Below are 23,578 nucleotides of genomic sequence, written 5' to 3'. Positions count from 1 at the left end.
TGTGCCACTCTTATGTTCACGTTTCCTGTAAAGACACCAAAATCCGCTAAATCCATTTCACCATGTTGTACCCAACTCTCTGCTGTTCTTCATATTGATTACCACATGATTCTTCAATTATTACTGTCTACAAAACCAGTCTTTGATATTGATAAATGCATAAAATAGCTATAATTTGCAATCTTTATCTCATTCCACTCCACTAATTAAAGTAATGACTCGCAAATTTAATAATTGTAGTGAGGATAAAGGCTCACAATCACATTAGTGTCAGCAAGAGCCGAATGATTCACAAAAGGCCAAGGCTATTACTTTTATGCAAATAGCTCCCATCCTAAAGAGGTGTTCAGTGTGCATAATGATATTATAATGATAATTCTTGGAGCTCCATCATTTGATTCAAAGGCAAAATAACCCCACAAGATTTCATCTCCATTGACAGAGCTCAAGCTACATCTAGTCTTCTGACTCCACCTTGTGGGGAGAAGACAGTAGGCCCTATTCATGCTCATGAAGAGCAAGACTACTCATAAAGGAATCATTTAAAGTAATAAAAGAGGAATAATTCATCTTGTAACCTGATGCTTCAAGAGAAAGTACATAACCAAGACAACAGGATGTCAGTTTACGAAATGTTGTTATTGTGAGACACATCCTCTTGTTTCCTCTCACATGACCATCTGACTATCAACCATGCATTAATTAAAATCTTGATGATTTATGAAGTATTATATTTAAGTTATTCTCATGTGCTCCATAAAAAATACTAACAAAACAGTCTCCAGTACTGACTTCTGCCACTAGAGTGCAGTATCGCCATTCACACAGTGTTTCCAAGCCTGGTGAAGATTGGTCGTGTTCTTGTCGAGGTAAGAATATTTAGGCCTACTGGGTTTGTTTTGATGTAGTAAGTTTTGGCTTTGATGCTATATTGAATCATGTATAATTTTAAATAAAAATTTATTCTAACATGCTAATAGTAGGCCTGCTTTCCACAAATTTCACCCTATTATGAAATCTGTCATCCTTTGGTCCAAAAAAATATCAATCGCTCAAGAAAATACACTCAGTTTCAGTTTATTAGCTACACCAAGCTAAAACTAATGCAGTCATGCAAAAAACGCTTCTTTCATGAAAGCTATATAATTCAGTCTCTGCTGAAACTGTTGTGTTCAGAGAGGTGTTGAATCGACTTTGCCCATTTCAGAGCATGTTTGTGCTGCTGTTGAATTGTATTGCGTGATACTGAGAGATATACAGAGAGATTTTTCTAATATTTACCCTGATTGATATAAATAAGAATCAGAAACACATCTTAAGTATTTATTGCAGGCTGCTGTAGGCATATTAGACAGCTTGGTGTAGGCTAACAACAGAATCCCTCATAGAAAGTGCTGATTTAAAGTTCCCCTCCACTGAAAACTGTGTTTTGCTTATTGTTACTTCACTTGTTTTATCACAGTGTAGAGTGATGTATGTGCAGAGTTTGTCACTAAAAGGCTGATTCCAAATTAATCTGTTGAAGTGGTAAAGTTTCTTAACAATAACCTTAATTTAACCAGTTTGATGGTGGGCTGTGGGATAATTTTGTGACATCACAACTTGTCCAGAAACCAATCCTGGTTCAAAATGCAGGTTACACTCATGTGATGTGGAAACCTGAAACCTTCAGTGTACCTATACTGACAATATACTTTTCAGTGAAGTAGAAATCTAGTAGCTAAACACTGGAAATGAAAATATTTTGCATATTCATATAATCCTCGATTTTTCAATGTAATAGAAGGAGTAGATTTAATTTTAATGTGAATTCACTTTTTTTGTGGAAAAACTACATCAGACACAAATTATTATCCAAAGCAGAGTATGTCTTAAAACATGTCTGGATCAAGTCTTAATTGGTAGATTGCAGTGAAACAAACAAAAATAAATAAATACATATGAAAAAATAAATAAATGATGTGCTATGGAATTAAATCATCACTACTGAGTTTAACACAATCTCATGAATTTTGTTCTATTAATAAAGAAGTTAACTGCGGTATCATCAAGTTCATGTGTCTGTAAGTGACATGATTAGCTCTTTAAGGCAGTGCAAGTTATGCTTATTTCCTTTTTTGGTTGGTTGTCTCAATTCATACTTTCCCACATCCAAAGTGTGTAGGCCTTGAATGCATCCCTGCGCTTGTTCAAAGTGCCTGGCCGCACTGCGCCGCCCTTGGGCCTCCTCCTGCCTGTAGCTCCTTGCTCTGCAGAGGGATGCAGTGATCCTCCTGCGGCCCTGAACCACAGCCAGGTCGTCTCTGAACTGCTGCCCGAAAAATACATTTCCCACAGGTAATAACCTATACTACATTCCCAAATAACCACAAGATAGAACAATAGCAAGGTTACAGTGTCTTTGACCTCCTCTGTGAACATAATAATCACCAGGTGAGTGACCCGACGTGTTTCATGCACGCTGAACTTCCTGTACACAGGCCCGACAACTTGTAAGAGCCATTTGTCTTTCCCTCCCACCTCCTTTGTTGGGTAGAGCAGGCGCTTCATATCCCACCTCTTGAAATGAAGTGCCATTAATTCTATCTTTCTTTGCAGGTTGCAAAGTGTCTCTCTCAACAGCAGCCGGCTTGATCTAAGTCCTAATGACTGTTGTGAGTGCTGACTCGGCTATTGTAAAACAAATGATAACTCTGTCCTGCTGGAATAATCCTAATCTATTTCAATGGAAGGGGCCGTATTAAAATGACAAATGGTGGAGGATATTTCCATCTCATGATAAATGTGCAAATGTCCACCAAAGCTGAATCAGACAGCATATTTTAATGGCCTGATTGCTCGTTCATTTCTCGCTTCATTCTCTAGCAGCCCATGCTCCCTTCTTTTTTAATGCAGAGCTGGTCATATTTTGTCCCAGATTAGTATAGACGCCAGATGACAGTTGCCTCTGCTCAAGGTATTTAGAAGACATAATTCATTCATAGATCTAGAAGTGCTCCCATTTGTCATCCCCATTTTTTTATGCCTGCTCTCTCCGCAGTCGCTCATTCCTCTGGGTAGTGGTGTGTGTGTGTGTGTGTGTGTGTGTGTGTCAAGGGAGATGAGGGCCAGGGCAGTTTTCAGCTGATGTATTAGCTGGCATATGCAAGCAATGAATTATCAAGGAGGAAAAGGAGTCAATTATCCACTCCTAAAGAGGGGCCGGGCCTGCGTGGCCTAGGGGCCCCTTTCCATATTTACCAAATCATTTCACATAGAGGTACCTGGGGAGGAGACAGTGGGGAGCACACATGCACACACATGCACGAACACACACAATTGGCTTCGACCCTCTCCAGCTCAACCTTGCCCCCTCTTGTCACTTTCCTCCCTGCACATGCTCCGTGGCTGCCTCCTCGGTTAACAAGGACAGGCGGTGACGTTTTGGATCTGTATGGTAATAATCCATTTTATACACACCAACTCCTCAAACTGATTTCAGCTGAGCTGGAATAGCCATGCCGTGACCGTCAGCCATTTTGCTGTGTCCCAATTCTCTCCCCTGACTCCCCTCGAATCAAAATGGGGCCCTGATTGACTGTGCCGCTCTGACTAATAGAGTGGATATGGTAAATGGAATACCCAGCACTTTCATTCCAAAGTCTCTTACCCCCTGTGTCCCCAGTCACTTTGCCTTGACATATTTTCAGAGATTGAGCGTTCTATCCTGTTTTTGATGAGGACAGGCTGAGACGAGGTGCAGGTGGCTATGGCAGTGATGCCTCAGAGCACCCGAAAGCCGTGGACATGGGCAGCCGAGCTGACAGCGCCTCTGGTGACTGACGGGGGCTGACACTTAGGGAAATTAAGTCGTTAGACAGCATTATGAGTGAGCTGATAGCTCAGTAATGGGTTTTAAGTTTGGAATTTAACACAGAAGCCCACCGGGGATGGGTTTGATGTGCAGGCGGACAGGTGGGTTTCTCCAGAATAAAGACGGCAACTCTCACGGGCACCAGAGAGAACAGACTTGTTTGAGATGGGGGGGAGGAAACGGAGAGAACAGTAGAAAGAGGAGGGGAAAAGTTCTAAAAATTAAGCAAACCAGACAGCAACCCTCTTTAACATGAAAAAATCAAGACGAAGGTTTCAGCAGATGAGTGACTTTTGTTTTTGATCCTGCTCTTCACCGAAAGAGTTTTGCTTTCTCATGATATCCATGCAATCCAAGTGAAAAGTCATCTTCTCCATCCAAATGATTGTTCCTCCAAACTGTTTTAATCTGTTATGGCTCAATTGCAGAAGATACTGATTCCTAAAACAATGAACATTTTCACATCCTTTGTTATGTTTTGGAAGGTTTATAAATTTGCACGCTGTATGCACACAGCTTTCCAAGCTGCCTTGAGTCTTAAGAAAGGGCGTCTAAATTTAGCGCATAATGATAAACTCTTAAGTTATAAGACATAGGCTAATGCGTAAGGGTGTTAAAACCAGTGGGATAGTTTAGTGGAGATTAAGGGACCTATCAAAGACTTGTGTAAAGCTCCATCAAGAGCTGTGCGGTTGTTTGGTGGGCATCTGTACATGCTTTTTAAAAAAAGGGGCAGGAGCGACTCATAGAGCTTTGGCAGCCAGTGAGTGACTGATAATGTCTCAACATTACTCCCATTACTCCTTTTGGCTGTGCTGTGAAAACGAATGGTCCACTTTACTACTGCCGTGGACCTAGTGAGTTCTGTTCAGGAGAAAGATTTAGAGGGGCTATATGGCTGTCTGGCGGAGGGCAAGACAACTCACAGGAGAGGATGAAATGGATGAGGTGGGATAGAGTGATGGCGGCAGTTTCATTCATTCTCCTTACTTAGTTTCGGGGAGATGAATCATGCTCGGCCTCTGGGAGAGGGTTATGGAGGGAAAAAGAAGGTCAGGTTTCCATGGCAGGATTTTTTAGTAGAGCAGATGAGGAGGCTTGGCAATACAAATCAAGTCAAGAAGCTTCACAATGTGTTTCGGCTCCATGTCCTGCAGGCATCTCTTTCACGACACTCTAGAGAATAAACACAGAATTCAACCTCATCAGAACAGTCCAACTGGCCAAGAAGTGATTTCTGGTTTATTAGAAGTAGACTTGTATGTGTGTGTGCGCCTCTGTTTGTGTGTGTGTGTGTGTGTGTGTGTGTACTAGTGCCAATCTCACTCAAGTTTATTTCTAAAGTGTTAAGTATCTCTCACAAACCACTGCTGCTTTAATCAGCATCTGTTGGGGAATTCATTATGCTCAAGTGAACATAAAGCCTTTCTTCAGAGATGTGAAAAAAAGCAGAAAAATAACAGCCCCTTTCACTACCAGAGGTGTGGATGATCGCTGCAGCGGGCTTAAGTGACAGGTAAATTGCAGGTTAAGTGGAGAACACAGTCTTTTAACAAGAGACTCCAGGCTCCTGCAAATCCTCCTTAGTCTTTAATCTGAATACAAAAGGCAGGGGCGGAGGGATTAAATCTGACCCCTCAATGTTCTGTTTGTTCCAGACTCCACTCGAGGGCCTGCTGTAGCCAGCAGAAGAGTCCCAGGTTTGCATTTCCATTTGTGCCATGTGGCGGCATTTAAAAACAACACCGTCCACAATGCTGCCTCTTCAGTGGCTAACTTCCCCGGGACAAAAGAAGGCCAGGAGTCACCAGCTTCTCCTATCGACTTTTATCGCACTTTAGCTCATGATTTAGTTTGTTTTCTTTTAAAAGGGACTGTTTATTAAATTGTGGAAGAAATGCCACAGCGCTGCATCATTATCATAGTTCTGCTGTGGAGGAAAAACAAATCCTTCTTTATTTAGCAGCAACGACGGTTAGAAAGAGGAGAAGGGGCCGGGGTGAGGCAGGCGGTTAGGGCTTGCCGAGAGAAAGGCGCTTTGGGTTGTCAACGTTTTAGAGGCTTAGAGTCAAACCTATCCGGGCTCAGGAGAGAGGAGTCTGGGTGTTAGGCAGGCAGAATGACTCCTGATAGAAGGAGTTTGCGGCTCAAGTCGAGAGGAATCGTCTTGGCTCCCGGATGAGGCGAGGACTAATTGATTCTCTGAAGTTTCCTGTCGCAGAGCCCGATTACAGGTATGACCGGATTAAAAAAGGAGAGGGGAAAAAAACAAGGGATCTGGAGGAGGGAAATGGTAAAAATCAAAGAGAAAAGAAGATGAGGGCTGCCATAGACGGATCTGCATCGCTTTATACGCATTGACGTGCTTGCTTTTGTGTGCGTTTTGTTTGTGTGTGTGTGTGGGTATGTTCATGTGTACGCACACTGGTGCAGCTGTGTTTGATCTCTATACTCAGTGGCAATCATCAGGTCACATTGCAAGGCCCCTTTCACCGGCATGTTGCGCAGGAGCACATTGTGTTGTAGCAGCATGCTTCCCATAATCACTCACTTCTGGTTAACACGTCTCAAAGCCAGAGGCATGTGTCTTGCTGCCCATAACAGTCCATGACAAGATTGAGTACTCAGGCATGTGGGAGCCATAGTGAGGCGGGCTCTGAGAGCGAAGCCTCCAGGAGAAAGAGAGTTAGGACGCATATCTAGACCTAAGCTGTCATGCGTGCGGCTGTAATGGCTTGTTTAGTGGCAAAGTCCAATCTAGGGCCCCAGAGAGCCATTATTCCTGGAGTATCGATCGGGCCCTACGGCCGCCACAGCTCAGGCCCCTGTCCCTGATCCTGTTCAGTAATAAGCGTACTCATGTCAAGGTGGTAATTATCATTGATCTGTAGACGCTGTGACAAGGCAGCGGTCCCTTACCGTGATTCATACCAGGCGTGGGGCTACTGGACTCGAGGCACCAAATCACCAATCTCATAGACGCATTTGGCTTCTGCTGGCACTGCCATGTTAGGTCCTGGAAACAAAGGAGTTAGGAGATGGATTTCAGTTTTTTGTGTTTGTGTCCTGGTGGCAGTTTTGAAACAAAGAGAATCTTTCTTGGCATCTTGTCCCAGAGATTTAAAATCCTAAGGAATAACTCTCTGTTCTTCTTAGTTCAACAATCTAGTGACCAGCAGAAAGTTAAATAAACTAAACTTTCTTCCTAGAGGTGTTCTCTCCATCACCTCATCAGTTGTTGCTAATGTTGTTTCCCCTCCTCTTGCTGTCCTTCCCCTGCGTCTGCCAGGATACCCCCACCTCTCCCCGGGTTATAAGCAGAGAGATCTATCACTGTTGATCTACCTGTGTGTGGTAACCTGCAGCGCAGTGACACGAGCAATGCACAGTGTGTAGGGACACAGTGTTATTGTGCATGCTTTATTACGATGTCACCATTGTAGTCCCAAAGCGCATGTCAGTATACCACATTATATGTGGCTTTGTGTTGACTTTTTAATACTTCTGCAGTCAGTTTTTAACCATGCTAGCAGCATGACTCTAGGGATGGATGTCTTTGCTCCAGACTGAAATACCTTAACAACTTTTGTGGTGCAGATATTCTGGTCCCCAGGGGATTAATCCTAATGACTTTTGTGACCCCTACCTTTAACTCAGGAGTACGTTGGTGTATGATCAAATACCTGCAAAAATAATGAGATTCCCATCAGACCCAGCTGTATTTCTTGTTGAGTGCTAATCAGCAAATGTTAGCATGCTGACAGACGGTGAACATGGTAAAACTTATGTTGGTATTGTGAGCATTGTGAGCATGTTAACGTTGGCATTTAGCTCGAAACACCATTGTGCAGTATAGTCTGACAGAGCTGCTTTTTTATTCCTCTGACTTTTGCTTAAATGTGTAGCCACTCATAGCCTACAGTCTACTAAGCAAGTTATACAGAACTATAGTTCTGCAGAAACATGCAGAACTACACAGTCTATACTGTGTATCGTAGTTCTGCATTGGCTTTTAGGCACAGCTTTCACAGGCTATCTCTGATTGAATCTAATTGCACTACATGCTCATGGTAATTGGAGTGACAGAGGCAAGTGAGGCCAGGGAAACGGTGAGAGTCAGATAGGCAGCAGAGAGACAGACACACAGAGAAATAGAAAAACGGTGGGGGTTTCAAGGCAGGCAATCAGTTTTCTTTTTGTGAGCGCTGGAGCGGGACTTGTGTCACCTGCAGACCAAACCCCATTTCCTCTGATTAAGTCCTTTGAAATATTCCATTTGTCAGTGTCACGGCCCCGGCGTGTTGCCGTGGCGAGCAGCCAGCCGTGTCTGTTGACTGTGTCATTCTCCAATTTATATCAGACGCTGACAACATCATCATGTCCCTAATGTCCCCTTGGCTTGTTCTTGCTCAACCCTTTGCTCACACTCTTCATTTCTCTGTCCCCCCCGCCCTCTTATGCCTCGTTCACCTATCTGCGTCGTCTATATCACAGCTACGCTGTCAGATGGTTGTCTGGATCCACTCGTGATTTCCTGTGGAGAGTAAAGCCCAAACTGTTTGCTGGAAGCAGAGGGCTGGGGACTATCACTCTATGGCCAAACCTTAAGGGAGTCCCTTCAAAGTGTTGTTTTTTTTTTTTTCAATCTGTGTCTGGAGTATCAACAGCTAACATCACTCAGGCCTCAAACTCTCATGCGTGTGATCTAACCCCATTAGCAGCCAATGTCTTTTCAGGAGCAGAGCTGGCATGGTTCAGAGAGGATGGAAATTTCAATCTCCCTTCTATCATTTTCCCTATCATTACTCCATTCACAGCCATTTCTGAGTCCCGAGAGGGAGTCGAGCAGCTGAAAAGGAGGGCATCGTGCACTCTGTGCCCAACTTTAATATGAGTGGAGCAAAAAGAGAGAGGGGGTGTTTATACATTATTAGGGGTCTATTATAAAGCTGCTATCACATTCACCCTCTTCTCTCCCTCTTCGTTTCATTCCCTGACTCTCCTGACAGGTAGCGGGCGGGCTGCGTTGATGACTAGACTCAATCACCTGTGACAGTTTTGATTTGATGTCACTCTCTGGGTCGCTCTATTTGTTTGAGCAGTTAAGAGGTAATTGTGTGACATTGGCGGTGGAAGTCGTGCTTTGGCGGCGCACCCGCTGAACCGAGGGGACGAGACGAGGGAGTGTGGCAATAATAAATGAGGGCTATTTTCCCAAGCATTCCCTGCCTATCTCTGTGTGTGTGTATGTGTGTGTTTGTGTGTGTATAGCTGATGGGAGGAACAAGAAGGGGCGATGAGCCCCTCTACCCTGGGGGAATTCAACTGTGAGATGCACATTGAGGTCGCCTGCACCCACTCTTATCATCACTGGCTATGGTCTGAACAAAATTGTTTCTGTGCGTGTTCACTTTTTTATTTCTGTCAAAGATGAGTTTAGGTGTCACTCAGAGGAACTTCTGAGCCCTCAAAATGTTGACAAGTGATGCAATATTTTTCATGCTTCTTTTGAGAGTTGTTGAATTGATTTCAACAGCATGCGGAATCCTGAAGATAACTGTATACTTGTGATGAAGAGGAACATGAAACCAGCAGATTTGCACAAACAAATATATGTGTACTTGTATATTACACTTCACATAGTGCAAATGGATTAAAAAGGTAAATGTTAAAACAGAAATAATTCTGAAATTAACAACAGTCTTTGTTCTGTTGCTGTTGTTTTTATTTAAAGCCTAATAGATAAAGTGTGATGTGTTTCCGCTACTCACAAGTGGAAAAAAAAAAATTTGTTATTGCAGGTTTAAGAGTGACTCTGGGATTGTCTTGTAGAGTTCTCCATCCATCGTCAATCGCTTATCCTGTGTAGAGGGTTGCGGGGTGGGGGCTGGAGCCAATCCCAGCTGACATCGGGCGCAAGGCGGGGGAACACCCTGGACAGGTCGCCAGTCGCAGGGCCACACATAGACGAACAACCACTCACTCTCACACTCACACAATTTAGGGTCACCAATCAACCTAGTCCGCATGTCTTTGGATGGTGGGAGGAAGCCGGAGCACCCGGAGAGAACCCACGCAGACACGGGGAGAACACGCAAACTCCACACAGAAAGGCCGGGGAAACCAGCAACCTTCTTGCAGTGAGGCGACAGTGCTAACCACTGCACCACCGTGCCGCCCCCTTGTAGAGTTCTATCACAATCTACATATATGTATTTTTACATTTGTGATGTGTAAAATCAAATACAGAGTGACTACACACAAAACAGTTTTTGCACATTTGCAGATTTCTTTCTGTCAATTTGTGGGTCATGTTACATTTGTAACTTCCTTTTTACACATTTGTGGAATTTTGTCCAATGTGTACTGCGGAGATCTGTAAAAAGAAATATACACAAATATCTCACTACCCAAAACATGTATTTTTACATGTATGTAAAATAATATCCACAAAAATACAGTGCAATTTGTAAATATGTACAATTTACTCTGTACACACATATTTTAATTTCACATACAAAGTGTTATTTACGCATTTGTGGATCTATTTTTGTACACAAAACAGTTTTAGCACATTTGCGGATCATTTCCTGTGAATTTGCAAGTCACGTTACATTTGTGACTTCCTTTTTAAACATTTGTGGAATTTTGTCCACTCTGTACTACAGAGATCTGTAAACAGAGATCTGTAAATGTGAGAGCAGTTTATTAGCTACACCAGCAGGTGGCGGTAGCAACATTGCCTCTCATGAGTTGTAAGAATATTCATTGCAGTATCCAGGGTCATCTGTAGGAGACAACAAATTCTGCTTCTGCTGGACCACTAGACTCTACTCAGTCTAAATTTTCCTGTACAACTTACAGGCGCACACCATATTTTTAGAAACCCAAAAGAAAATCTGATAACAATTGTGACTATTGTACACCCACATTGGCAGTCCTTTCTGTATTCAGTGAGACTTCAACTCTTCCTGGCTTTGAGCGCCAGAGATAATCTAGAATCCTCCTTTTCTTATGTAGAAGAAGCAGAAAGGAATCATGGTGGAAGTTTGCAAATCTGTGAGCTCCAGCTTTACCCCCCCTCCCTCTTTGCCCTTTCCCTCTTTCTCTCAGAGTCCATTCCCTTACAACAGGGACATGGTATAAGAGGTCATTTTAAGGAGTTAACCTGGTCCAAAAATGTGTTTTCTGCTCTGACCGCTGTGCAGCACTGGGATGGTCTTTGCCATTTAAGGTGCCAGCAAAAAGGCTTTCTTACTCTGCGCACGTTGAGCTCATCCATTTGTTTGTTATCTCAATCCAGGATTTGGAGAGATACAAAGCTGATTAAACAACAAAAGCATATGGGAAGATAAAGAACACTTAGGTAATGGGTTTAGCCTGCCTGTTTAGCACGCCAAATTCATCCCCTTTTCTCTCGACTCCAAATGCATTTGTTATTCTTCCCTCAGTCTTGATCCAGATGGGAGAAAAGGAACAAGAAAGGGAGTTAAAACAACAAAAAAAGAGTGAGAAGGAGAAGATGAAGAAGAGGCTTTTGGTGACAATCCTGTGAGAGCGTCTGCAGAGTCTGGGAAACCAGCAGTAGGGAAGGAAGCAGTAATGATTTACTGTTGCCATCGGACGGCTGCTTGTAATGCATTTCCGTGCTCTGGCCTTAATTATGCTGTTCTCACAGCTCATCAATATGAAATAATATAGTGCTAAAGCATCTTGTAAGCATTAATCCCAGCACATTTTGAAATGCCTGTTTGTTCATTAATGAGGTGCAAGGGAGTGACATACAGTTGCTGGACAAAATAACAGGAACACCCAACAGTGTAATGCAATCTAATATAGTAGACCTGCAATGAATTCTATTTGCATGGAGTTTAAAATGTTCAAGTTTTGTGGTGAGTGAGGCTGAGGTGTTGATTCAGTGTTAATACATTTTTTAATCTTTTATTTGGTGTTCTTCTAATGGATCCCACAATATTGGCAGGTGTGTTATATTGTATGAAAATAATTTTACTGTGGGAATTTCAGCACAGTAAATTTGATAGATAGAAACCACTGGAGTTGATTTAGATAGAAGAGTGTATCTCTCTTATATTAATTTTATTTGTTAATGGTTGGAATATTTGCCTATTATAAAAAGTACCCATCCTTCATGTGTTCTTTGGGTGGCGTGTAAATACAATACAGAATCATTAAAGCCAGCCTTACTCTCCCCTGGTGAACCTGGCTAAAAGCAATCTCAGAGCTTAGCAGTCACTCTGATAATAACAACTCACAGAGGTCAGTGAGCAATGAGGAGGGCTTGGGGAAAACATATTTACGCTCCTCCTGCTGCTTCCCCCTCATGGAAAGAAGCCATGAGAAAGGTGCTTACTTAGACGAGATAAAGAGCAAGATGAGAGGCAGCGGACTTGGATTAGGGAAGGGAGACGATCACGGCCAGAAAAGGCAGGGAAAAGAGGGGGTGGGGGGGTGGAGGACAGCGAGGCCGGGAGACGGTGTCTGGGTTGGTTGGATATGGGGGGAATATTAATCTGGGTTTAGTGTGAGCAGGACCCCACAAACGGCTCAAGCAAACAGAGCTTAGACGAGGCCAAGCCTCGGAGAAAGTCCTAAATCTTCACATTAGCTCCCCGCGTTTCTTCTGCTGAACCCGTAAGCTCTTTTTCTAAAGGACAGCACAAACAAACCACAACCCCCCAATAGTACCTCTTGCCAGTCCTACACTTCCTCTCTCACAAGCAGACACACACTCTCAAAATCAAGACGGCTTTGAGAATCGAGATTGCAGGAAATTTATAAATCCAGGGCCTGAGTGGATAGGGAGAGATTAGATGGGTCCCCCTCTTAAAGGGACAGGATGCCTCACAATTGTGTTGCTCATTCTCCGGTGTGCCCTACTTCTGTGTCAGCGAAGAAAGAGGGAGCAAGGAGAAACACTTTGAGGGTCTGAAGAGCTGGTGTCATGATAACCTTGGCAATCCTTGGAAATACCTTAACTGAATGTTGTGTGTTTAAAGAAAGTTTTTTATTGGTTGGTCTTCAATTCCTGGAAGTTTCCAAGATTCACCCCATTCAGAGGTACATCCATGTAATAAAAGGTTTTTTGTTTTTATTGCATTCTTTCTGGAGATGCCAGTAAATCTCAATAAATCACTTAATTACAGTAGAAATGAAAATCTTTTGGACAGTATTCCCTGTTTAAAAAGCATCTCCTAAATTACATTTCTTCTTTACCATTAGTAAACAAAACCAAACTGATCATCAGTCGAATATAAATTGAATGGGTGAAAATCAGCGGGACGTGTTTGAGAAGGAAGGATGTGGAGGTGGAAAAGAGTAATACATCTCAACAGCTTCGGTGCCTAAAGACGGTATCAGACTGTCCCGTTGGTGGGGAGGGGGGCCGCTGAGGGAGAGAGGGAGCGAATTGCTGAACCTCATCCCATCACCCGCAGCTTCCTGGCGGGGAGGGAACCAGGAAAAAGTGCCTTCTCACTGAGTTTCATTAACCTGACCACATGTGCCAAAAGCCCCGGTATTAGAGCTAATCAAACTGACACTGACACACATGCTGCAGTCTTCTGGGTCACCTGGGAAGCTCATCCAGAGGCCTGCTGCTTCTAATGTTGAACGTGCACATGTAAAGTATGCATATGTTTGCTCATGTGCTGTCACACGCATACACACTCACTCGCCAGCTGACATACTCATTCCAACGTTCCTCTGCAGCTTTAACTACATGAAATATCATTTATGGCGTTCCAATTAACTGTGGAAGACCGTTTGATGTGAAGGGAGTGTGTCCGGTGCTGACAGCCTCATGGCTAAATGTTACGATTGCGTGAATGTGATTTAAACATCAAATGGAACCTTGAAGGGCCTTTTATTATATATTATAGACCTTATTTAAAGTCACAGTTCAAATCATTAGAGCCAAGTGAAAATTTTAAACTTCCCCCCACATGACAAAAAATATGTAAAATTATTATTTTTTGCATTGACAGAGTGTGGCTAATTGTGTCCTTTTGGTTCGCCAATGCCCTCTGTGGGTTTTTTAAAACAGTTTTTAAACAAAAAGTACATTTTATAAAGTAGGTCCCAAAAAAAATAGATCTATAAAAAATCCACCTTAAAACCTTAACAGGAAAAATAAAACTTTATAATACACCATACTTTATTACAGAATATAACTTAATATAATATAAATTTACTTAAGTAAAATTTGTATTAAAATAATATTTGAACAACTGATTATTGGTAAAAGGTATTTTTGAGAAAACAATTGCACTGTAAATAAAACAAAGAATGTAAACTTTTACAGGATGCCTTCATTATGATAACACCTAAACACCTTCCAAATTCTGTTAATATATCATCATGTACTTCACATATTTTTACTCAGTACTCTAATATAGTATATTCTAAATGAATTTTAGAAATTGCCACTGTGCCCAAATGACAAAACCTGCAAAAACATTTGATCTTACTTGGTCCTCCAATGTAAAAATGTAAAACAACAACAACAACAACAACAACAACAACAACAACAAAAAAAAACCCGGTAATGTCAAAACTGGCTGCCCAGCCATATATTTTTTTGGCAAGCATACAGAAACTAGAATTACTGCATGATTAGCCTAATACTCTACATACAGGAAAAGTAGCAGTTTAAACTTGACAGTTAGTAAAAATCCATTTCTGTGGACAAGAATTACTAATGGAAAGGAGTAAAATGGGGTTTTAGATATGTACAGTAGGAGGACTGGTTGTATTTAAGCCCCCTGCAAAGTCTCCCACTGGCAGTATTATCCGGCCTATGCACCTGTCAGACAACAGAACATGATGAAAAATGTACCTTCATCACAAAGAGCCTAGCAAATATTAGACAATCTTCAAAACATTAGAGACAGGACGGCGCCATCCCTCCACCTGCTGGCATTTATTCACAGGAATCATAGAAAATTACACTCTCAAGTTGCTGTGTTTTAGACGTATTTAAGACTTTTTGAATATGCACTCAGATATGCATGCAGTCTGACAGGTTGCTCCTCAGGCTTCAGATGAGACCCCTGGGGCGCTGCAGAGAGTAACCAGGTGTCCACTGAGGCGCCCACTCAGTAGAACAACCTTCATCAAGGCAACGCCCTCAACAGATCAATCTTCCTGTGACACTTCATTTAGACTGCATTAATGTGGAATTAGGGCCCATTACGGCTATTGGCAGGACCTGACAGTCCCGCAGCACAGTGATCCTCGCTTCCCAGGAGAGACCACTGCTGAATAGAGCAGATAAGGCTTTTTCAGCCCTGCTACAAAGCTGAAGAAGTCATTAGATTATTTTTTTTTGCCTCTCATTCAACCGTGTCATCAGTATTGCTAATCAAATAAAGGAATGTGTAAGGGTTTTTTCCTCTCTGCTTTTGCGCTCCAGCCCTTTTTGATTCAAAGGAACAAATCAAAGCTTTTTGAAGGGTAGATTTCAACTCTATTCACGGTTAGAAATTGAAATACTTATAAGTCTGCCTGAATGGCCACTTAATGATCTAATATTAGAAGTGTAATAGACACCTGGGTGCTTTTGACCTAATCCAAACCCACTGATTGACACTATTCAGACCATTTTACAAAAGTCACATCCACCAGAAAAGACAGTTTCTCGTGTCTATAAGTACATTTTATTTAGTCTCTGTTTGTGTGTTTATACTGATTTACAAGATCACAGAAGTGTTGTGTGTTTGAGCATCACGTCTTTCCACATGCACGTTAAACAGCCATCCGTTACATGTGGAGCCCAATTTAAACTCTGAGAATGAGACTTGTATACAGACACACTGTATCTCCCTCACACACTCACAAGCACATATGCATGGTCATGCTCACAAAACCCCTGAGACATACTTTCAAATGACATTAAATGATAGCATATACAGACAAACAAAAAGCTGAGTCCTCTCAGGTGAAATCATCTATTTCCATAATTTACTGGGGGGATTCTTTCTGCTAGCGCCCAAAGCAGTGAATCTGATTTGACATCAACATTTGAGGTGGTAACCAGGGTAAGGGTGGAGCCGGTCATAGGGTGGGAGTCAGGTCATCCTCCCTGTGTTCCTCACCCCCACCTCTTATGTGTCACCCCGCCCCCCGCCCTCCACTGTCTCAGTGGAGTTCATGGCGAGGCCCCCCTCATGCATCCCTTACTGACCAGGCGGCTGAGAGGCACACAGATACCCCCTTAAGGAGCTTTGCTCTCTGGAGGAAACTTAATCTCCTTTTTTAACGCCATCCCAAGGCTCCTCGCAGGCCCTGAATAGAGCGGGGGAGGAGCCAGCTCTAGAGTATCTTCGAGCCCACATGGCAGCCCAGCCCAAATCTGAATATCTGAGCCACGGCGGAGCTGAGAAGCTCCAACGCCAGCACAGGAATTAGCCCTCCGACAGGCCACGCTAAATCCCCCGCCTCCTCCCCTCCGCCCCACTTGCTCCTTCCTCCTGTACACTCCTGCAGCGACTCCCCCAATTCACCCACTGCCACACGTGTTTGATGAGCTGTGACAGACATACACAGAAAAAATAGAAACTGATAGAGGGGAATTTTATGCTCATCTTCATGAAACAGATACCTCTGTTCACTTGAAAAGATTACTGGGCTGCCAATGTATTTGTTGGAACCTTTAAAGGAATAGTCTGACATTTTTGGGAATGCTCTTGGCGAAAGGGACTTGAGTTACTCTCTTGCAGAGAGTTTGCTGAGAAGATTGTCACCACTCGTATATCTGTCAAATGAAGATAGAGACAGGAGACTGTTTTCTTAGCAAAGCATAAAGACTGAAAGCATGGGGGAACAGCTAGCCTCCAAGGGTAAAAAAAAATCAGCCTCCCTGCAACTCTAAAAGCTCACTAAAGGACATGCAACCAGTGGAGACTCATTACGTATGAAATAGTTCATAACCTGTCGTTTTTAACCAAACGAGGCATAACTTGTTAATTAGTGGGTTACCTTTGGACGGAGCTAGGCTAGCTGTGGCAAAAACAATTTGACTCCAGTTTCAGACGGATATGAGAGTCGTCTCAATCTTTTCATCAAACGTTTGGCAAGAAAGCATATAAGCATTTTTCCAAGAATGTAAAGCTTTAAAGTCATAAAGAATTTATGAATTTCTCAATAACTCTGTCTGTAAACAAAATTGGTTTATGTTAACAAATGACCCATCAGACCTTTCTAAGTGGTCCTAAGTGTCAAGCTGAGGAAATATTTCCGATAAAATGTGTCAGTATTTTATCACCTTGCCAGGTCTGGCTGTGAAGACACGCAAATGACAACCTGCTTCAAACACCAAACTCTCCCACTTTCTCTCTCCCCCTGTCTGCCTCTCTCCCCCTGTTGACCAAAGGGCAGGGGTAAATATTAACCCTGACAGACTTGTGTGAAAATCTCTGAGCCATTTTATTTGGAAGGAGGTGTGACAGATTACCGAAGAAGGGCGGATTCCTCAGTGGCAAGAGGTAGCGGCTCTCTTTACCCAAACACTTTGGGACCCGTGCTCTGACATGCTCCTTTAGCACCCTGTCAGGAGACTATTCCCAAAGCAAACACAGCCAAGGCTTTCTCTCCACAAGGCGGGCCCTCATAAAGTCCCTGAAAAGGACTTAGAGTGCTGAGGAGCCACAAGAAAACAAGATGTGGGGAAACCAAACAGACCTCACAAAGCCCTGGACATGGTGTCTTTAGTCATCTTAACAGGAGTATGGTGTTCACTTAGGGGAGTAAAAGGAAAGGCAAATTTCAGCTCCATTTTATCTCAGCAGGTCCAAACACAGACCAGTGCTGTATTTCATGCTGAAAAGTGTCCAAGTGATACCAACAGAGAATAGAGAGAAAATCTGTGACCAGCCTGTTAAACCAGTTTTCTCTCTGATCTACTATATTTATTTAAAATGTGTTTATTCTCTCTGATTCTTACTCTGGTCGGAGTGGGAAAGAAAGTTGAAGGTCACAGCTTTCAGGGTGTTTGGGTCATATTAATTCTTTTAACTTGAAAACAAAGATAACGCTTATTGCACTTTATGTGATGGGAATGCTTATTCTGGCTGTAAGCACGGACTTGAGAACAGCTTGGTGATCCAGACTTGGACCCAGCAGAGTCATTTATGGTCGTGGTGTGAGATTCTGTCACAGCCACGATAATACAATCCACACACTAGCTTAAGAGAGACAGGAAGTATATGAGGAATTTAAAAGCTGGACAGCTGTTGGACCATAAAGACTATACATGCTTCTTTTATCACAAGTGTATTTAATTTCATGAGATTTATCAGGATGAGTGCAATTTGAACTGCTTTCTCTTTCTCATTTTAGTATTTTAGTCTGATTTAGGACATGATGCTCTGTTACTAGAACAACGAACAGATTAAATAGCTGCCTTTCAATTGGACTAAACAGTGTTTTTGTCCAAGGTGTAGGGTCAGCTGAACCCACTTCTGTGGCTCCTGGCCATCAGTGACAGACCTCTTGAGTCTAAGTCAACAACTAAGAATTGGCATCGCACACTAAAGCTGTCAACATAAACAATGTTCACCAGCTAGTTGCTAATAGGGCTGGTAAAAAAATTAACGGACAATTATTTTCTACTGATACTTTTACAAGGTCGAGTCACTGCACTTGGACGTACAGCCTCCAGGAAATAGCTATATGCTCAGATAGTCAAGCCAACTTTTGGTGCGTGTTAATAATTGCAATTTGATTTAAATACTTTTATCATCTCCAAGTCCTTTCTTAATTCTACCGCTGCCATGACACAACAAATAAATGAGTTGTGTGTGTTTGTTTATTTACTGTAAATATGATACACAGAATTTATCTTTGCGCGGCAAAGTGATCTGCGTTATGTAGCCTACAGCTTCATATTTGGAGAAGATGATGAAGAATATTGGTTTACTTGAACTAGAAACCCGCATATCATATTAGGGTGTCCTGCACTTGTGTGGCCTAAAACATGTGCAACACCAAATACTTGAAATACTCAGTATATTTAGAGGTCAGGAACGAGTACACATGATACTACAACTTCACACCACTAGTTGCTAAATCTGTCTGGTGTTTGGTGCTGGTGTATCAGAGCTTTTTCAATGAAAACAGCTGTCTGCCATGGTGAGAGTTCACCAAAACAGTAAAGTTGTGGGCCTATACCTTTACAGTGGGTTGAAAGAGGCTGAAACGTTCCACAGAGCTGGGGGGAACTAAAGAGTCAGGTGATAATTCTCTGTGTGTCCATCACTATGCGCACCTCCTTTCACTCATTGTCATTTTATCCATTCTATATAAAAATAATGATTATAAGCGCTTTAATGTACGGCAACACAAATTGATGCAGGGAAGATCTGTGGAGAGAAACAGCTGTTTTATTATGCCAGCCCCAACATTTGACCAAAGACGGTACAATTCTTAGATATATTGATCGTGATATTCCTCTAAGGAGTAGTGTAATGAATCTCTGACTCCTGGCTCTTGCAGCCATGTCAGACTTAAACATAACTCCTCCAGACTTGTTTAACACTTGGCCAGAGACCCACAGAAACAGAGCACACGTGTCTTTGTGTGTGTGTGTGTGTGTGTGTGTGTGTGTGTGTGTGTGTGTGTGTGTGTGTATGTAACTTTTCCCTGAATACAAGTCATTTCCCCTCAGTTAGTCCTGCGTGAGCTTCGGCCTGTGAATGCACAGAGGGACAAACCTCTATTACCTCTGGAGCAAAAACTGGGTCAAACAGTTGAACCAAGAATTAATTTACAGGTGGTGGTATCGAGTCTTACACATATTCACCAGGTTGTATAGGCAGGGTGGTGATGAAGGGCGTGAGCGCAAGTGTGGGAAAATGGAAACTGATTCTTAATTTAAAAATGGACCCTAATGAGTGGATTCCTCTTGGGGAAAGAGGAATCGCGGTTTGCTTCAATTGAAAAAGTGAGCCAACTGGATCATCCATTTATTCATCATCTGTGGAATCGTCTTAATTGGAATTCAATTTAGCTGTGTGTGTGTGTGTGTGTGTGTGTGTGTGTGTGTGCTAATGTGACAGAGTGTATGTGCATGTACAATCACAGAGCATGTTGGACCCTCTTTTAAATTTGCTGTGCCTGATGGGCTCTGAAATACATTTCTCTTGAGCCCCGAGCAGACTTAGATACACTTGTCACATAATCAAATGTGAAATACAAAGTACTGTATGGTGAAAGGGCCAGGACTTTATTCCAGGGGAAATAATTTACTTTTTTTCCTCCCCTCTCTCCAGCCGGTTGCTTTCATGTCATTTAGATGAGTGGTTAATAAGGCAGAGCGTTAAGAGGATTATGATGTGGTTGGGCCGTGGTGGTGGTGGACAGGGGGGAAGGAGGAGTCAGAGCATCTAAGGCAGCGAGATGTTGGCGGGGTGGGGGTTACATAGTCGGCTGGTACAATACTGGGCAGAAGGAGAGCTTCCTCCTCACTGTCAAGATTCATTTAGTCAGAACTAAGCACTCCAATAGGCCTGAGCTCTCCAATAGGCCATATCTTCTTCCTGTTCTTTCGGGCTGGGGGGATTTTCTTTAAAGACTCTCTATCTCCCTCTCTGCGTTAATGAAGACCCTCAAAGTGGTCCAATGGTTTGAGTTGCAGGTATTGGTAAGCCAATGAGGAGGCGAGAGCCTGAGTCCTGAATGGGGTTTGGGGTTCCGTTTGGAAAAGGGGTAAGATGGGGAATCAGGAAGCTTCATATTTTAGCCCTGGCCTGTGAAGATTTTAAGGTCCTGTGTGCTGGGAATCCAAAGATAGAGCTTAAGAAAAAAGGCTTTTGAAGAACTTACACTTTTTGGCAGTTCAGAGTGGTTTCACTTGAGTGGAAAGGAAGATATTTGGGTAAAGTCTCTCACAGGTAGAGCGGACTTCACCTGGGAATCATCCTCTCGATGTGTTCTTAGAGGAACTCTGAGAATGGACAGGACATGACACAGTATTTCTGAGGAAGTAAATGTAACGAGAGCCACCTCTTTACCGAGGAGTCTTAACAACACAGAAACAGATTTCCACCACTGCTGCTCCGCTGCCATTGGCTAGTGTCCTCCCTTGCCTTCTCAGGCGAGGCACTTTACGAGAGCCCATTTTAAGAAATCTCCATGGATCAGCCCCTGCTCGCTCCACCGAGAAGACACAACCCCCCCCCCCCCCCCCCCCCCCCCCCCCCCCCCCCCCCCCCCCCCCCCCCCCCCCCCCGCACCACCACCACCACCATTCCCAAGCCCCCCCCCAACGCAACCTCCCACCCCACCCTGTGACTCACAGCGCCTGGCACCAGGCTTCTTAAATGCATCTTTAATTCAGCAACTTTGAAGTGGCACTCCGGCAAATGCACTCAATCAATTATAAATGAAATAATCTCCTTATAATATTAGAGATTTTTAAAGTCTAAGAAATACTGGGAGATTAGGGAGCCCAAATCAGTTTTAGCGGTATCTAAAGTGACAGCAGGAGAATCATTGGAAGGAGCGGGTAGAAACTTAAAATGATTATGTAGATCTGTGTCACTGCCGAATGTTTCTGCAAATCCCTGCTGGATCTACCGCAACGGAGGAAACAGATTATTCCTGGCCTTCTTTAAAGGGTTGGAGTTCTTAAGTGGCTTTTTAAAAGGAAACATTTATATATATTTACACATATATTTACTGCTACTCTCTCTGCCTCTCCACAGCTACTCGTGAAGCTCTTCGCCGCCATCTTTTACCCTCTGGGTCAGCCGGCGTTGTCACATGTACATGAGCTTCTCTGTTGTACAAAGGATAAAGCTGTTGTTAAAGTTTCAGCTTATAGCAACTCTCATAACTAATTCATCAAAGCTAAGGAGGGCTGTAGATATGGTGTCATTACACACATTTTTGCCTGATGGTGTTTTTGTATCTTGTGATTTAATAAGTTAGGCTGGGGTGAACTGCTATTCTTGTTGACTGTCAGATTGTCTGTTTTCATGCTGTATACATCTGCAACATTTAGTGGAGATCCAAAAGTAAAGTTTGGATATCAAATGTAATGCTTTTAATCAAATTGTATGTTATTATTCACCTTTAATGTATTTATTTTGTGTCATGTTGCGCAAATATAATAAAAAAAAGTTTACATTCAGATTGTGTTGGTGCCACACATGACCACTCTGCCGAGCTGTACAAACCTTGTGTTTAGTTCTACCTACTTTTTGCTGCGGCTGCTGGTGTTTATCCCCTCCTGCCATTACTCACAGTGGTAGAAATTATGACCCAGTGCACATTTCTATCACGCTGGGGTTCATTCATCTTTGATTACACCTTTCAGATAATATAAATTAGGCCTATCCCACACTGTTAACTTGATGGATTACAGGGACCAATGTGAAACACACTGATCAATATCATGGATTAGTTTATGTGTTCCAAGGCTATGCGAATCTGTGAGGGCAAGCCTGCTCAGAGCTATTAAAGAACTCTGCCACATTTTAACTTTGCAACTCCTTTCCACTGAGCTGTACACAAAAAATCCTCCTCAATGCAAAGCAAATATAAAGGAAAAATTAAAGGCTGCCCTTTTGTTAATAATCTCCTCCTTGTGTCTCTTCCTCAAATTTCCTATTGGATCTCTTGCACTATCAAACCAGGAAAATTACACACTCAGATTTCAGTGCTCCCAAATATGTTTTCATGTTACACCCACTATACAACATTTTGAACATTTCCGATATGCAACATATGTAACAATGTTGGCTTCTTCTATCAGTTAAAGCTGTACTGATCAAGTATATTTATAATAACAAAGAAGTAAATGAGTATGTGTAATGTGAGAGGGTCCCCTCGTGGTGATGACTTTATACAGAATTATCACCTGACTCTGCAGTTCCCCTCTGCTAAACAGTGTGTTTTAGTGCTTTTAGCTCATTGTTTTGGTTTTATGACCTCCGGCTTTTTCAGTTTCGCTTGTATTGCTCCGTGTCTGCTGGATGTGCACGTAGGAAACTGTTTGCTAGCACAGTTTACAAAGGGGCTAAAGCTTGTTAATAATGCTTTCAAGTAATGTCTTTTTGTGTCATGTGTTCTTTCAGCGTCTCATAATGACATTTGCGCAGACATGGGAGGACTGTTACAGAAAGAGCCACGATGCTTGATTGATATTTGGCAACTGATACGCAAGACGGATCAGTGCTGCCAGTTGCTTAAGAATGGTGGTGAGTTGGAAAATGACATGAAGGAGGAAATATGTTTTTCTGTTCTCCCAATGGCTGCATCAGAATTGGATTTTAATGATTATTTTGCAGTTGAAGGGAAGCTCACAGATAACCTTATAAGTGTTTTCATCAATTATTTATGACGAAGCATAAGTTTGAGGGTCTCTTTTCTATTTGCTCACATGCTGTGTGTGAAACATTTTAGAGAGTGAGTATAAGATGCGGAAAGGTAAGTTGATGCTTGCAGAGGTATGCAGCACTGGTTCTTCAAACAGACCTGCTGACAATTTGACAGGAGGCGTGTTTGACCATTCCTTTTAACAGAAAGGGTTGAGCGTGCAGAAAACAGCCAATTCGAGGGAATTTCGTTACATTTTATAAGGAGGAAGAAGAGGTTTTGGGAAAAGCAAGCAAAACGATTATCAGAGTATCAGGAGGCATTTATCAAGCTTAATGAAAGTGCTCCATATGGAGAGGGGTGCAGGTCAAATGAATAAGCTTTTAAAAA

General features: G+C 42.6%; 1 protein-coding gene and 1 long non-coding RNA gene across 2 annotated transcripts in view; both read left to right on the top strand.

Moving 5' to 3' along the window:
* Nucleotides 1-23,578, top strand: part of lpxn (leupaxin) — a 665,334-nt gene that overhangs the window by 454,338 nt on the left and 187,418 nt on the right. The gene's annotated exons all lie outside the window — the stretch shown is intronic.
* On the top strand, nt 813-21,985 carry LOC123970811. The gene is made up of 3 exons (XR_006825056.1): nt 813-869; nt 2,158-2,337; nt 21,574-21,985. It is a non-coding gene; the product is annotated as an uncharacterized LOC123970811 (long non-coding RNA).

This window comes from Micropterus dolomieu, linkage group LG05 (genome assembly GCF_021292245.1).
Source record: "Micropterus dolomieu isolate WLL.071019.BEF.003 ecotype Adirondacks linkage group LG05, ASM2129224v1, whole genome shotgun sequence".
Taxonomy (NCBI): Eukaryota; Metazoa; Chordata; class Actinopteri; order Centrarchiformes; family Centrarchidae; genus Micropterus; species Micropterus dolomieu.
Note: the sequence above shows the minus strand (reverse complement) of the source record. Positions and strands in the feature narration are given on the sequence as shown.